The following is a 14,828-nucleotide window of genomic DNA, read 5'->3' as shown; positions in this document are numbered from 1 at the left end:
GGCGTAGTGTGAAATGCTTTCACCCCAACCCTCCCGAAAGTGCCTGGGAGGATGGAGGGGTTGAAAGATATATATCCCTCCTCTGCCTTTCTCCTCCTCCCCCCTCCCCCCTTCCTCATCCCCTTCCCCATATTAAGATATTTCTCCTGGAAGGAGCTAGTACGAACCAGTCGGGATGGTGTCGTTTGAATTGGTGGTGGGGAAGAAGGACGAGTTTTAAGCGAGTTGTTTAATGTGCCTTTTCCGTCTCCATCCCTCTCGCTTTTAAAGTCGATCCAGAGGCTACTAAGTCACCTCTTTTAATGGAACAATATTAAGTGGCGTTTGAAAAGTTAATGAGAAAGGCTCAGCTATGCTTTTATCTGTCATAAATTAATAACGCAAAAGTGAAGAATTAGAGAATAGATCGGTTAAATTTTAATGCTGAGCCCTCCTCCAAAGTTTCCAGGTAAAGTGCTCAGGAGTTGATGGTGTTGCTGGGCTCGTTTTCCCTCCCGTCCGGGCAGAGGAATTGGCTTTTCCAGTTAGTTATCACCTGGAAATACATGGGATTTTTTAATTATTCTCCCCGCCCTCCCTTGGAATCGCCCCTTCTGGCCCTTGGGCTGATGATATGTTGATATTAAGCTAAAAAATGGCTGAAACGGGGACAGGCATCCAGGCTGCAGGGTGGACCAGTGGCCTCGGAGGTCACAGAGAAGAGAACTGAGGAGACCTGGCAGCCCCTGCCTGTACCTTTGCCAGTCCATGAGCACATCCTTCAGCAGAACATATATATTTCTCCTTGTTAAAGAGATTCCCCCTCCTCCCTTCAACAGTTAGTGGCTCGTATATTGAAAAGTGATTCATCCTCCGCCAGTAATAAATATTATAAGGATGTACTTCCAGCCTGTATCCTGTTTTATACTCTGCCTGACCCTCGGCCCGTGGTCCCAAGCTCCTGCGCCGGCGAGATAAAGAGAGGTTCAGTGGGTGAAAGTGGCGATAAAGCTTTTTTTCCCCAATTGTTGTGTTCCCAGCGCCACCCCCCGCTGCAACCCCAACCCCCGCCACGCACATCAGACCCCGCACAAGTCCCCTCCATGGGGGTACGGGACCCTTCCCGTTTCAGCTTGCGGGGTTGAGTATTTTAAATCCTCGGTGTTTGCAGCGGTGCAGAGGTTTGGGCTGGGGAGGATTTTTTTTCCTCTCCCCCCACCCTCGGATGACCCAAGGTGATGGCTGCTGGCAACGTCACTTTAGCTGAAGCTCACTGAGCTGGCCTGGGCGAAATGGGGGGCTCTTAGGGACGGAGGTGGTGTCGGACCCGGCAGAAGAAATAAAACAATACCCCGCCAAGAACCGGGCAGCGTCTGCAGGCAGCCAGCCTGCGGGCTGCAGCCCCGCAAGCCGGTTTCCACCCGGATCCCCCGCGCGGGTGGGAGCTGGAGCTGCTCTCCGGGGGTGGGGGTTACCCGGCCCCGGGGAGCGGGGAGGGAGGAAAGGGGGAAGCAGAACAGCGTGGGGGCCGGCTGCCGCCAGCCCCTCCGGGCTGTAAACCCCCATCCTTCGCTACAGCGTTCAACTTCGTGCTGTGTGCTGAGCGCTGGCCTTGCAGGCGGCGCAGAGGCACCGTCCCGAGTGAGACAGATTCCCCTCCATCCGCCACCCTCCCCAGTCACCTCGCTCTCATTTATTTGGCCCCATCAGGAATGATGGGGGAACCCCTTTCCCCCCCACCCCTTCCCCAGCTGCTGGTTCCCCAAATCCCCCTTACAAGGGGAGTGCGATTATGGTCCGCGCTGCGGGGGGCAAGGGAGGGGAGGGGGAGTCTAGATTTTTCGTGGTTGGCGAGGAAATTCGCTGCCGACGTTTAGAGGAAAGCAGGCACCCCTCCCCGCCCCCGCCTCCCTTTCCTGCCGGCCCAGGAGCCCGGTAGCCTCTCCCCGGGCCAGTCGGGCACCGGCAGCCCCGGGGCGCCGCAAAACCGAAGGTCGCTATTATTTTTATTTTAAGGTGCAGCCTGATTGATTTAACACCCCCACACACTTCCACGGGCCTAATGATGACCTCCCCCTCTCCGTGCCCTTGTAAGAAATCCGTGTACCACAGGTGTAACTCTGACTTGCAAATGGCTTTATCTCTTGTGTATCTTATTTGTATATAGTAACGTTAATGAGTAACTCTTGTGGCGCTTGTGGAAGGAGGTAAACAGCGAGCAATCTCTCTGGATTATCCTGTCTATTACTCACCTGGCGCCTGTCTTGATATCCTCAATGGTTTTATGGCTGATGCAGGCGACCCGGCGCTGGGCGGGGGGTGGGGTGGGGGGTGTGTGTGTGTGTCCGGCGGTGGGGGGGTCCGGCGGGGCACCGGCGCCACCTCTTGGGCAGCTCGAGCAGTGCTGAGCGGCCCCCGAGGGGACCCACGGCCTGTGGGAGGGGGGCACGGCACCCACCGGGAGGATGGCTCCGGGGCGGGCGGGAGGCAAGCCGGCATCCTCCCTCCCCCCGACCCGTGCCGCAGAGCTCGCCGCTGCCTTTCCTAGGAGCAGAGCTGGCTTTTACTCGCAGGAGTTTTAGCCCCGAGTCCAAAGTCTCTGGGAAAGCGGGGCAGGAGCCGCACCGCCGATACCGGGGCGGCGGGAGGAGGTGGGGCGTGGGGGTTGGGGGGCAGGGGGGGCGAATGTGAGTGTGCACCGGAGCCGCAGCGGCCCGGGGAGGGCACCGACACCCCTCGCGGGGACCGGCGATGCGACCGCCCACCGCCGCCGTCCTGCCGGCCCGCTCAGGCCACGTTCTGCTATTAGTTAATTATTGATTGATTACAAGTGAAAATTTATGACCCTCTCCCTCCTCCCCCTCCCCCTCCCCCCCCCCCCTCCGGCCCCCTCGCACGCACACACGCTCCTGGCCTCTGCAAACACTCCGAGGGAGGGAGGCGTGTTGTTGTTTTTGGCCTTGACAGCTTCCAGGAATATGAAATATTTCAGCCTTTCGGTCGATCTCCTGTACCCTGGCCACTTTCTGGGTTGTTTTTTTTTTTTTTTGCCTCTCCCCCCCTCCCTCCTTTCTTCTTCTTCTTTCATGTCCCGCCTCGGGGGGCTACCGCGGCGGCCGGGCCCCCTCCCCGCACACAGCCGGCGTGCGGGCTCGGAGCACGCCAGGCCTCGCAGATCAAAGGGACCTCTCCGGCCTCCGCACAAGGAAAGGGGCGGGAGGGGGGGGGTGGGAAAGAAGAAAAAAGAGGTTGATTTCTTTAACGATTGTTCGTAAAAGTCTTGGAAACAGGGACCATCCCGCCTCCTCCCTCGCCCCGGGCTGCAGGATTGCACCGGGAAACGATTTTGGGAAGGCAGAGAGAGGGCTCGGGAGAAGGGGAAAAAAAGGAAAAGGAGAAAAGAGAGGGAGGAGTTGGTTGTAATTTAGCTGCCGTGGAGCGCACACACCGCTCCCGGGAGGCAGCCCGAGCCGCGGGGGTCTGTGCGCCCCGGATGGGCTGCGGGGTCCGGGTCCCGCTCGGACGGGAGCCCCGAGAAATGCCCCGCGGGAACCCAAAACGCCACAGTGTGCCTGCGTGCGTGCGGGAGGGTGTGGGGGAAAACAGGCGGGGAGCACCCCTCCCTGTTTCGGCAGCTCCTGCTACCGGGAAGCCCGGTGCGAGGGTCTCTGCGGAGCGGTCACCGGGGCGTGCTGATCCACGGACGGACACGCGCTGCCCTGGCCAGGGAGACGGACGGACGGACGGCTCGGTTGTTTGTTGTCTCGGGAGGGTAAATGGTCCGATGTGGCGATTGCCTTGAGGCGCTGGTGCTTGACCCGGCGGAGGCGAGCAGCCGCCGCACCCCGCGGAGCCCGCCCTGCTCCTCTGTGCCCGCCGGTCTCTGTCACCTCGGCCCCGGGGAGCCGCACCCGGGGTTGGCCGGGCCGGGGATGGGGGAAGGGGGGCACCGGGGGCAGCCAGTCGGGCGAATCCGTGATGGAGGCGCCGGGACGGCGGGGTTGGGGTGAGCAGGAGTGAGGTGGGGGTGGGGGAAATGGGGCGGGAAAAAAAACCACCTCCCTCCTGCGACACCTACTCGCATCTTGCAAAGAAAGCCCCGTCCCCGAGGCACGGTGGCACCGCCGAGCCCTCAAGCCCCTTATGCGCAGTACACAGACCCCAGGAGAGCAAATAGCCCTTCATAGGGACGTCCCAGCCCATGTAGCTGGAGGCTCGCATCGCCTTATCGCCCTGACACCCTCTACATCCCCCCACCCCAGCCAGCCTCTCCGTGCATCCGTCTGCCGAGCCAGGGCGGCCCTTTACACCTGAAGCGTCTCGACCGCAGGCGGAGAGAAAAGCCAGCGGCTCCCGGGTAGCCGGCTCTGGAGGATGATGCATTGGGGTTGGTTTGGGGTTTTTGTTATTTTTTTCTTTTCCCCAGCCAACCCCAAACTTCCCACGTGCTTCTCCCCAAACCCCGCATTATTAGCGAACAATTAAGGCGTGTAAAAACACGGTGAGGCGAAGCCCTCAGCTTGAAGTGGCCGTTCAAGGCGCTTTTGTATCTCCTGGCTCCAACTCCTCGCCCCGACGCGGGGAGCTGTGGCCGGTCCTCCCCGTCCGCCGCGGGCAGCGTGAGCTCCGAGGCCGTGCCGGCTGCGGGGTTCTGCGGGGCCGGAGCTGCATCCTCCTTGGGGGAGCTCAGACCGCGGCCGCCCCGCAGACATCACCCTCGTGTTGTCCCTTTTCTAATCCATCTTTTTTTTTTGTAATGTTATTATTTTTTAATGATTTGATTATTTTGGAGAGAATATATCTAGAATATATATATTTTTAACCGCTCTCGGCCGAATCGACTTCGGTCTCAAGCGCAGGTAACCGCGGCCGTAATTCCAGCTGAATCTTACGTTGGTCTCGCTAAACTTGGAGTCCCCTCATTCCTCAAAAATAAAGCCTTTCCTAGAAAACGACGCTTTTCAACATGGTATTGAAAAAAAAAAACCAAACCAAACCAACAAAACCCAAACCTGCTGGCAAGCGGGTTGGGCTGTGCCAAGCCCGACGCGACCCCACGGGCACCCCGACCCCCTCCGGGGGCAACCTCCCTCTGCCTCCCGCTTCTTTCCGAAAGCCTTTCAAGCTTTATTTCCTTGCGAGCCGCCAAAGCGCCGCTGACAAAATTAAGGTAGCAAGGAAGTTAGTTCGGCAGAAAAAGCTGGTGATGCTTTTTCCTCCCCGGACCTGTTCCTTCCAGTGAAGGTACGAGCAGAGCGGCTCCGGGGAAAGGGCGGGGGGGCTGTCCGGGCTGGGGCATCCCATCGACCGGATGGAAGAATCGATGGAATAAAGAGCCATTCTTGGGGCATGAGGCGGCGGCAGGGAGGGAGTTGGAAAGGTTTGCTGCAAGCTTTTGTGCGAAACGCGGGGTCGCGTTGCTGGTCCCTCTGCAGGGAAGGGGCTCCCACGCCGCCCCTCCACCGCGCTGCCCGGTCGCGCTCCTTAGCAAGTTCGGCATCGCGGTTTTCTGGCAGGATTCTTTCTCTTCTACCTTGCAGGTTTTTTCCTAGCCGCTCTCGCATTTGTTTTCGACAAGTTTCCTGAATTTGATTTTTTTTCCCCCAGCTCTCCCTTGCTGTCCGTTCGGGGCCTTACCCGTGGATTTTTTTGAGAGGCGCTTTTTAACTCCTCAGCTCTCCCCAGTCCTATTTCTGCCGGTTTCAAATTCTCTCGATTCCGAGCTAAAAAAACCCCAAACAACCGAGCGAAAAAAACCACCGAAGAAGGTGGAAAAAAAAACCCCAAACCAACAACAACCCCAAAACAAACCCAAACTTTAAATACAAATATAAGACAGGTCAGGAGGCTCCCCCTTTTCGCTTGCTGGAGCGGGTGGGGGTAGGAGCTACCCCTAGGAAAAGTGAAAAGCTTGTTTTAATGGGCGGTCATTGCTAAATCTCACCTTAGGGCCAAAACGACTCGCGACCCATTGCCCTCCTTACGATGTATTTATTTGTCTCAGTGGCACCAGCCGTCAGTCATTAGTGGGGGGGTTAACTCGGGAGCCGCACCACGGTGGTGCTGGTGGTCTTGTGGCTCTTCGGTTTGTTTTAAATATGATTTCTCAACAGGAACCCGCTCCAGAAGCGGAGGAATAACGTATCCACCCTGAGAGGGCTCCCTGGAGAAACACGGAGGGAACACGAGTGGAAGCGCAGAGAGCGACGACCCCTCCGAAAACGCGGCTTTTTCGGTGTGAGAAAGAGGGGCTTTGGCTGCGTCCTGAGGGGTTCGCTCCCGGTAAAAGCTCCCGGTAAAAGCGGCGGCTCGGGCCGGCGGAGACTTTAATGAACCTGGTGATGTTTTCTAATATTCTTAGCAGTTACGCAGGCAGGGGGTGTGAGGGGTGTGTGTGTGGGGTGGGGTGGGGGGGAGAAAAAAAGAAAATAAACCAAATTGCAGCAGCCGCCGCCCGAGTCCGCGGGCAGCCGGACGAGCTGCCGCCGTCCCCGGCGACCGGAGGGTTGCCCCGGGCAGCAGCTCCCGACACTCCAGCGGCTGTGTGGACACGCACGCAGTTCTGCGGTGACAGACGTACCGTGTGCGTAGCTCCAGAGCCTCTACCCAGCTGTGCAGAGCTTTATTTAGCTACAGCTCTCTCCGCACGCAATGCGGACAGGGCGTTAGGCACCTTTCCGTGCTTGAAATATTTTTACAGCTCAAACGCATATACGCGCGTGTCGTATGTAAAGGTAACGCGAAGAGATGAGGATGTGCGCACGTTCCCTTCCCTTCCCTTCGCGCAAGACGTGTGAGGTGTGAGACACCGGGTACTGTGTGTCCCGTCCCCTTCAGCCCGCTCAAAAGCCACCCTCCCCCGCCAAGACCCCGGCTTTCCTAGGCTCCGTCTCGCCTGGCCGAGCACAGCGATACTCCCCAGCTGGAGCCGGGAGGCTCTGACCGGTGTATTCGGTAGCTACGGCTCTGCCAGCTTTGCGTTATTGCCTGCTCTGGGTAAATTCAGAGCACCAGAAGAGCGCCGGGCCCTCTCGCTGTGCCCAGGGCAGTTTTTTGGGGGGGTGGGGGGTGTATGTACGTGTGTGTGTCCCCCTCCCGTGAGCCTGCCCATCGCCCCTCGAGGAGCGGATGGCATGCGGGAGCCTCCCCGCTCGGCTGCCGGCCCGCAGCCCCGGTGCTGGTGTTCACACCCCTTTTAGAACCGGCTCTCTGGTTTGTTCCCTCTGCCAAATATTAAACCGGGGGCGGGGTGGGGAAGAGAGATAAAACATAAATTTCATCCTCCTTTTTCTCCCGACCAGGTACCCCGCAGATCCAGATTTTTGCTGGCAGGAGGATGGACCGACAGTGCGAAAGCGCTTCCCTGCCGCCGGCTTGTCCCCCGCGCAGCCCCGGCGGCCTCCGGGCACCGGGCAGAGCCGCTCATGGCTCGCGTCACGCTCTCCTGAAATGCAATTAGATCAGGGACTCAGGAGATCACGGCAGCGGGCAGGACCTGGAGCAGAGGAGGCCGCCTTGCTGCCGGGGTGCCCGGGCGGTTGCTGGAGCCGCGGCCGTTCCCGGGGCCGGTCCCGCGGCCGCTCCCGGGGCCGTGTCGCGCCGCTCAGCCGCTCCTGGAGTGCCACCTGGTGGGGCCGGCACGGAAGCACGGGCAGGGCTCGGCTCCAAGGGTCCCCGCAGCCGCCCGCGTCCCCCAGGGAAGCATCTTCCCAGGGCTGGCAGAGGGAGCAGGTATGGGGTGTGTGTGTGTGTGCTGGGGATCCCCAAGTGCCCGGGCCTGGGGAGCGCTGAGGATTCATCTAGCAGCATTAAAGAGGAAAATATTGGGATTGAAAGTGTTCCTGGTCCTTCAGAGCCTGAGAAAGAAGAGCCTCTTCTAGAAACCCTGGGTGCCCACCCTCCTTTGCTTGGTTATAATCCGGGGGCGTGCCCGAAAGCACATGTCCAGGACTGTCATCAGCACCGACATGAGGGTTCCTGGGGGCTTCATCCAACTTCGAATGAGAACCCCAGCGCTGGGTATTCGCAGGGCAGAGGCATTAGGCCTGGCATTTTTCTAGGAAACCTCCCAAAGTTTTCAGTGTGTGTAGCTGCACTCAAAGCAGGTGGGCTCCTGAACTGTCCCCCTTCCCCAGCTGCACCCGTGGGCTGGTTTGCGTGGCACAAGGCTTGCTTTGCTTTGTCTTGCCATGTTTCTGTTGCCCGCCCTCATGTACCCACAGGCACAAGTGCACTGAGCTATTTTGCTTCCATGTTTTCATCCTTTCCCACATGCCAGCCTCACCACTTGCACACTCACACAGAGAGATGCACGCGTGTGAAAACCCTAAACCTTTTATGTTTGGTCTCAGGTGTATTCGTACTGTCCCAGTGTGTCTTCTGATTTCTTCCACACACTGAGCTATTCTTCATAAACCATTTTGTCTTATGACATCCTTATTTCTGTTTTCTGTCTCCTCCCTCGTTACACAACTATTCTGCACCAGAAACTGCCATTTCACATGGAACACTTCACTCTGGGCCAGAGATTGCCTTGCTTTGGTGGAACTGGGGGGTACTAGGATGTGAGAACAAGGATGTAAAAGCAGGAAGACATGCATCAAACTTCAGGGTAAACAATGGGAATGATATTGATTGCCTTTTAATGTGCAGTGGTCACACAATGGGGAAGAAAGCCTTCCCAGGGACAAGGGGGGGGGGGGGGTGGGGTGGGGGGAAAAAGACATTCACCCCCACTTAAGAAACTGGTATCAGCCACATATGTTTCAGTGAAACTTCTGGACCAGTGCAAAGGGGACTGTATTCCTGTTGCGAAGTGGCTTTCCAGGTCCAGTGGAGCTTCCAAATAAAGTGCTGTCCTACTTTCTGACTGTCTCTGATGAGTGATGAGAAATGCCTATTGTCCCTGCCCAGGCTGGTGCACGCTCTCATTAAGGTCCCTGAATTGTGTGTGTGCATGTCAGCGTCAGAGCTGCTTGGCAGGGAGGAACGGTCAAGCTTTCTGCAGAAGGTAATTCCTGGCTTCCAGCAGCCTGGAAGCTTTCTGGAGGAGTTAAAGCCTTGGAATCTCAGTGCTTCCAGGAGTGGCAGGTACGGGAGGCAGGATGATGGTCATGCAGCAGCATTGCAAACGGTTCATGAAGCTGTGTGAGCAGAGCTCTCAGGGGATTCACAACTACCAGGGCAGCAATTGCCCTGGGAGTAGAAGCATTGATCTGGGATGTATCAAAGGAACCCCACTTCGGTCCTTGGGTGTTGGGTTCTGATCTGCACTGATGGGGTTAGGTAATCTGGAAAGCAGCCATCCCTGCCTCCCCTTAATGTGTTATCTCAAGTCCAAACCACTTTGTTTTCAGTGAGGATGGTGTAATGCACAAGAGAAAGTGTCAGAAAACACGAAGGCACAGCTGCTCTTTCCACTTGGGTAGCTGTGATCAGTTTGAATAATGGATATCCTGTTCAGCTCCTTCAAGGGGAACTTCAGGTCTCTGGCTCCGTGCTAAGAGGAGACACGCTGATTTATCATTTATTTATTGGATTATAACCCTGTTTTATGGGTAATCAATTGCTGCTTTTTCAGCTTCTTCTTAAATCACATCACTCTGGGTCAATTAGGAGGTGAGACCACTCTGAGTGCAGAGATTTCCCTTCGAAAACTATTTCCATCAGAGTTTCAGGTGTTGATGTGAGCAACTGATGGAAGGGGTAACAGCCCGAGTCTGATTCCACTGTGCAGTCTGGGCTTGGGCGAGCACCCTCGTGCCCCTGCCCTGAGGACACAGTGATGGAGGGTGACATCTTTTCACTTGCTTTCATGGCCTGGAGACCTCCATGCTTTCCCCAGCTCTCCTCTGAGCACACCGGGGTCACCCCGCTCTCTTGCGCTGAAATGAGCCGTGACAGAAACAACACCCGTTTTGGGGCTAAACCCTCTATTTCACAGAGTAGTGTCTAGAGGGGAAGGTGGATACTCTATAAGCTCAGGCAGCAAGGGCTTTGAAGGCTGCTCTTTATTCCTAGCACATCACTTGAACACCACCATCCCTCCCCCCCCCCCAAATACCTCCCAACCCCTGAGCGGGACCTGACATGTTTCGGGTCGTGGGCCCGCACAACACTTCGCCTCAGGGCCCCACACTGCAGCGCCAGCGTCTCTGCAAGGCCCCTCATTGCCTGCTCAGCACAGCACAACCCCTTGTCGTGCTGCAGACCTCACCTCAGGCTCTGCACCGGTGCAAAACATTACCCAGCAGAGGCAAAGGGAACCAGCTGTGACCAATGGAGCCAAAATTAGGGTGTGAACCCGCTGCAGGGAGGAAGAGGGACCTGAGTCTTTATAAGCTTGGCTCAGGGCTGGGAAGGGGCTCTTCCTGGAGGCTGCAGTGTTAGAGGAGCTGCGGGAGGACTGGTGGTGGCTGCAATGGGGAGCGCTGGACTTGCTCTGGAGGTAGGAGGCTGTGTGGGAAGCAGTGGGGGTTTGGTGCGGGTATGGAGCTGGGAATGGCTGTTGTGTGGTTTCTCTGCTGCTCTTGAGAGCTGTGAGGTGGGTGCTTTGTTGGAGGGAGTCTTGCTGTGTTGGATGTGCCTTCCCTGGGGCTCAGAGGGCTCCAGGGACTTGGCCTTTCTGGTTTCTGCCTCTGTGGGAACTGAGCAGGGACATGAGCAATGTGATTTGTGTGGAAGAGAAAGCTGCTTTGTGCAAATCTGCAGTCTGCAGGTGTGAAAACCTGATGTGGGGGGGATGTGGGGGCTGGCAGAGGGTCCTTATGGTGCTGCTTCTCCTCCCTGGGCTTCTGGATTGCTTGGGTCCTTCAGCTGGTCCTGGGTCTGCCAATCATGTGAAGTGTTAAATAACAGGAGGGGTTCCGGGTGTTTTTTTCTTGATGCCTATGCAGGTATCTAGCTGGTTCCCTTCCCTGCTGAGGCTCTTCTAGACTTACCTGCACTTGTCTGTGGGACTCAAACTAGAGCTAAGCAAGCCCAATCTGGTTTTTGGTCCTCAAGTGCCAGGGTGTCTTGCAGAGAGCTTGTGGTCCAACTGTTCTGCACCTGAAAGTGGATGTGAAATGATTTGAGTTATACGTGGGGTCCTGTGATATTATTGGTCTCTTATGCTTGCTGATTTTTGGAGTTCTTTGGCTGGAGAACAAAGAAGACAGTCTGGATTTGGGGAGAATGTTGAGACTTGAGGATGAACATGGCAAAGATTTTGCTCCAGAGTCAGGAATATAGCTGGAAGGGAAGGAGCTTGATAAACGGGTGACATGCTGTGCCTCTAGCTGGCCTGGCAGCCTTTTGTCATCCTGTGTTCATCTGCCAGCCTGGCTGGTCCATTCAACACCTGCTTTCTTATGTGAGAAGTCCCCAAACTGCCTAGGGCACTTCTTGCTTTTAAGGGCTTCAGTCAGGTAAAGCATCAATGTATAATTTGCTGTTCTGGGAGGCACACCCCAGTAAATCTGGGACAGTCATCTGCTGATAATGGTTGCCACTCGAGGCTGAGGGTGCTCTGGGGCAAGTACAGTCAGTAACCAGCATACAGGAATAGGGGAGCAGCTGAGATAGGAGCTTCTGGGTGTTACTCAACACTGTGGTCTCATTCCATCTGAAATTAAGTAGAAATAAATATTTGGTTTCAAGGAACTATTCCCAGGGAACTGTGGACTTTTAGTTCTAGGGAAACTTGTTGCAGAGACTCAAATCAAGGTTTCCCAAGCTGGACTGAAATCTGGGCTGCTCTGTGTGGATTCTTACTATACTGGTTGCTAATGTGCTTGATGGCCTCGGTTTCCCCCTTCCTCTGTAGTGCAATCAGTGTCCTGCAAAACCAAGCTGGGCTGTCAGCTTCATGTGCTGGCTCTACAGAACATGGATGAGACCTTCTAGAGTTACTAAATAAGGCTTTGCCTATGACCCATTTATATTGGTTTTCATTGAAAATGTGCAATATTTCTGAAATCTACCTTTTCCTGAGGATATTAGGGCTCAGGGTTGGATTTAGCTGCAGTTTCTGGCTAAGAACCCACTTTCCCTGGGACCTATGCTGTGAAGTCCTGACGGGAGGGTTCAGACTGTCCATGGTCACCTATGCCCATTGACTTCAGAGGCTGTGGGACAGTGGGGCTCCTGGACTGTGGATACAAGTGAGAGTGATCTGAGGTTTATGGAGGAATTTGATTGTGTAATATTTGTGGGGTACTGCAGAGAGCCAGTGATGCAGGCATGAGCAATGCCAGTATCCTGGATCAGAGGACTGGGCAATTTAAAACCATGAGTGCACTAAAGAAGGGGTTCCACACTGTTGGTTAAACCTTTTTGCTCAGCTTTCTCAATACTAAAGTTTTTTTGGGGTGGGCCCCTTTCCTCCCATCAACAAAGCCTGGTGTTGTGCAGGTTGCTGGTTGTGTTTGGAGCTGTGGGCTTGCAAAAATCTCCTTGTCCATTGGCAGCCTGGCTGTACCTGTCTGTTACAGCGTCTGTATGCACAGGAGCCTTAAGCTGCAAGTGGGCTTGAACCACAGAGATAAAGGCAGAGGCTTTATCTGGGGACCTTCCTGCAGGTCTTGAGTATGATCAGTGTTTAATGGGTCCAGGATGAACAGAAGTGTTGTGTGTGTGGGATATGCTGTGTCCTCTTGGCTGTCTATGTCTAACAGCACTCCAAGACAGGGCATGTCTTGTTCTTTAGGCTCCCTGTCATGTGGACTGTTCTGGCATTTAGTGTGGAGAAGGTGATGGAGATGGTATTGACTGTTTTGGCTGGATGACCCAGTTCAGGCAGGCAGGACCAAACCTCTCCTGACATCTGGGATTAGAAGGTCTGCCCCAAGCCAGGGAGAACTGATGTTGAAGCTGATCCTAGTTTCATCCAGTTAACCTGCTGTCTGATGCTGGAAATGGGTGTGTAAAATCAACCAGATCTAGAGTATGGACAGTTCAGGGGTCAGGAGTATGAGATGGGGAGGTAGGTGCATAGATGATACTTGCTGTAGCTCTTGCAATCACTGACATTAGCTACTCCTCAGACAAGGCAGGAAAACCAGGACTCCAATAGCTATGTGTAACTTTGTGTCATTCCTGGGATAGTCTCATATTTAAGGTCTGCATTACTTCCCACTGGGAAAGCATTGCCTAAGAGCATCCAACAGGAGTCCTGCTGCTGGTCTGCCTGACTGTATGAGGACAGGAGATAGCAGTCCTGGGAAGAGCAGGTCTCAGTGTGTCTACTGGTAGGAAAACTGCTAGGGTCACTTGACAAGCCCTTGGCCTTGCTCCTTTCCCACTGCTGTGAGGAAATGTAACTGATGGGACCATTCGATCCCTTCTGGTGTTGCTCTGATCTGACCACACGTGGTATGGGGTGTTCAGCTTCGTGCAGCTGCTCCCATTTGATCCTGGTAAAGATATTCCAGAGGTCCACCCTGATCTGACATCAAGACTGTAGGAGATACCTTTTCTTTTCTGACTAGCTCCACTGGTTGATAACCCCTTTGAAGGGTCTTACTTGCCACTGCAGTTTTCAAAGCTGAAGATGCTGCTGCTTGTGCCTTTTGTCGCTGGGCTGCAGAATGTGCTTGTCTTTGACACAAGGCAAAATTGCCCCAGGAAAGATAAGGTACTGGTTTAATTCTTTGTTTTCTAGAGGATGAGATGTCTGCAGGAGCGAACACCACCTCCTCCTTGCTGTGTTATGTTCTCAGCAGTCTACATCTGCAAAAATGTCAGCAAAGACTAGAAGCATAATAATATCTGCTGTCTTCATGTTAAGAGCCCACTTTCTTTCTAGGAGGGCATGAGACAGGAACACCACACTTACTCCCAATCCACTGTAGAAATGGTGGACTTGATGATATTCCAGTTCTAGGTGGAGAGGAGGGAGTTCATTGTGGTGATATGGGGGCTGAAGAGACAGTTGCTTGGTTTGTAGTGGGTAAGTAGTTGCAAGAGCTCTGCCTTGGCTCGGAAGGACCAGAGCAGTGTGTGAGGGGGTGAAGACCACAGCCCTGGCTGTTCTTGAGCTCAGAAATCAATGTCTGCTTTGACAGGTTGGGCCTGGAGAAATGGCATTGGTTCCCTGGTGAGCACAGAGGTACTCCACAAAACTCTTCTCACTGCCTGGTGACAACTCTTCTGGATGAAGGGAAGAGCTTGGAGAAGTCTGCTTTAACAAAAGTGGATGTTGAAGCAGAGATGCTGAAATCCTTAATTCAAAGGAGGAAAAACCCCTTGAAGGTGGCACTCCTGACTTCTGACCTGGCTGTGAGGTGCTGGGCTTGGTGACCCAGATGGCTTTCTCACAATTAATCAGCCTTGGTGAAAGCATCTTTTTAGATTAAGAAACCTCATCTGCACTGTGTGTAAAGACAGTAGATAGAGGAGAAAGGGGAACATGTGCAGCTCCTGGCCTGCCAGAGGAAGGACTCGGTGCTGGCTGGGGAGGCTGTGCCAGAGATCCCGGTTTGTGCTCCGGCTGAGGGATGCGCAGCAGGCTCCGAGCCGCGTGTTTGCATAAACCCCAGGTGAACGTGCTTGAAGGGCTGTATTAAAATATGCCACTAGATGGCCCCAGGAAGAAGCCGGTTGGGGCTGCGGGGCCCGAGGCAGCGGTGAGGGCAGCCTCCAGCAGGCACCTGGCCGGCCCCGCCGCAGGGCTCCCGTCTCCCGGCTGCGGGGAGGGCTGGGGGGGTGGTGATGGTGTGTTAGCACCGTCCAACTGCTGGCACACCACCGGTGGGAAAGAACAAGGGGAGCGCTCAGGGCTCCCACACAGCCTTATCTTTCACAGCACCAGCTTCTGTTGGGTCTTGCACCACAGGAGTGAGCTTCTGGAGTGCAGGGGAGCAGGCAGG

At 55.2% G+C, this 14,828-nt stretch overlaps 1 long non-coding RNA gene across 1 annotated transcript; it reads left to right on the top strand.

The window, feature by feature from the left end:
- Positions 1-6,024: 6,024 nt before the first annotated feature.
- Positions 6,025-8,680, top strand: LOC311198066. The gene is made up of 2 exons (XR_014617678.1): positions 6,025-6,274; positions 7,281-8,680. It is a non-coding gene; the product is annotated as an uncharacterized lncRNA (long non-coding RNA).
- Positions 8,681-14,828: the final 6,148 nt, after the last annotated feature.

This window comes from Gallinula chloropus (assembly GCF_964237585.1).
Source record: "Gallinula chloropus genome assembly, chromosome: 17".
NCBI lineage: Eukaryota > Metazoa > Chordata > Aves > Gruiformes > Rallidae > Gallinula > Gallinula chloropus.
This window is presented reverse-complemented; position numbering and strand designations above follow the sequence as displayed.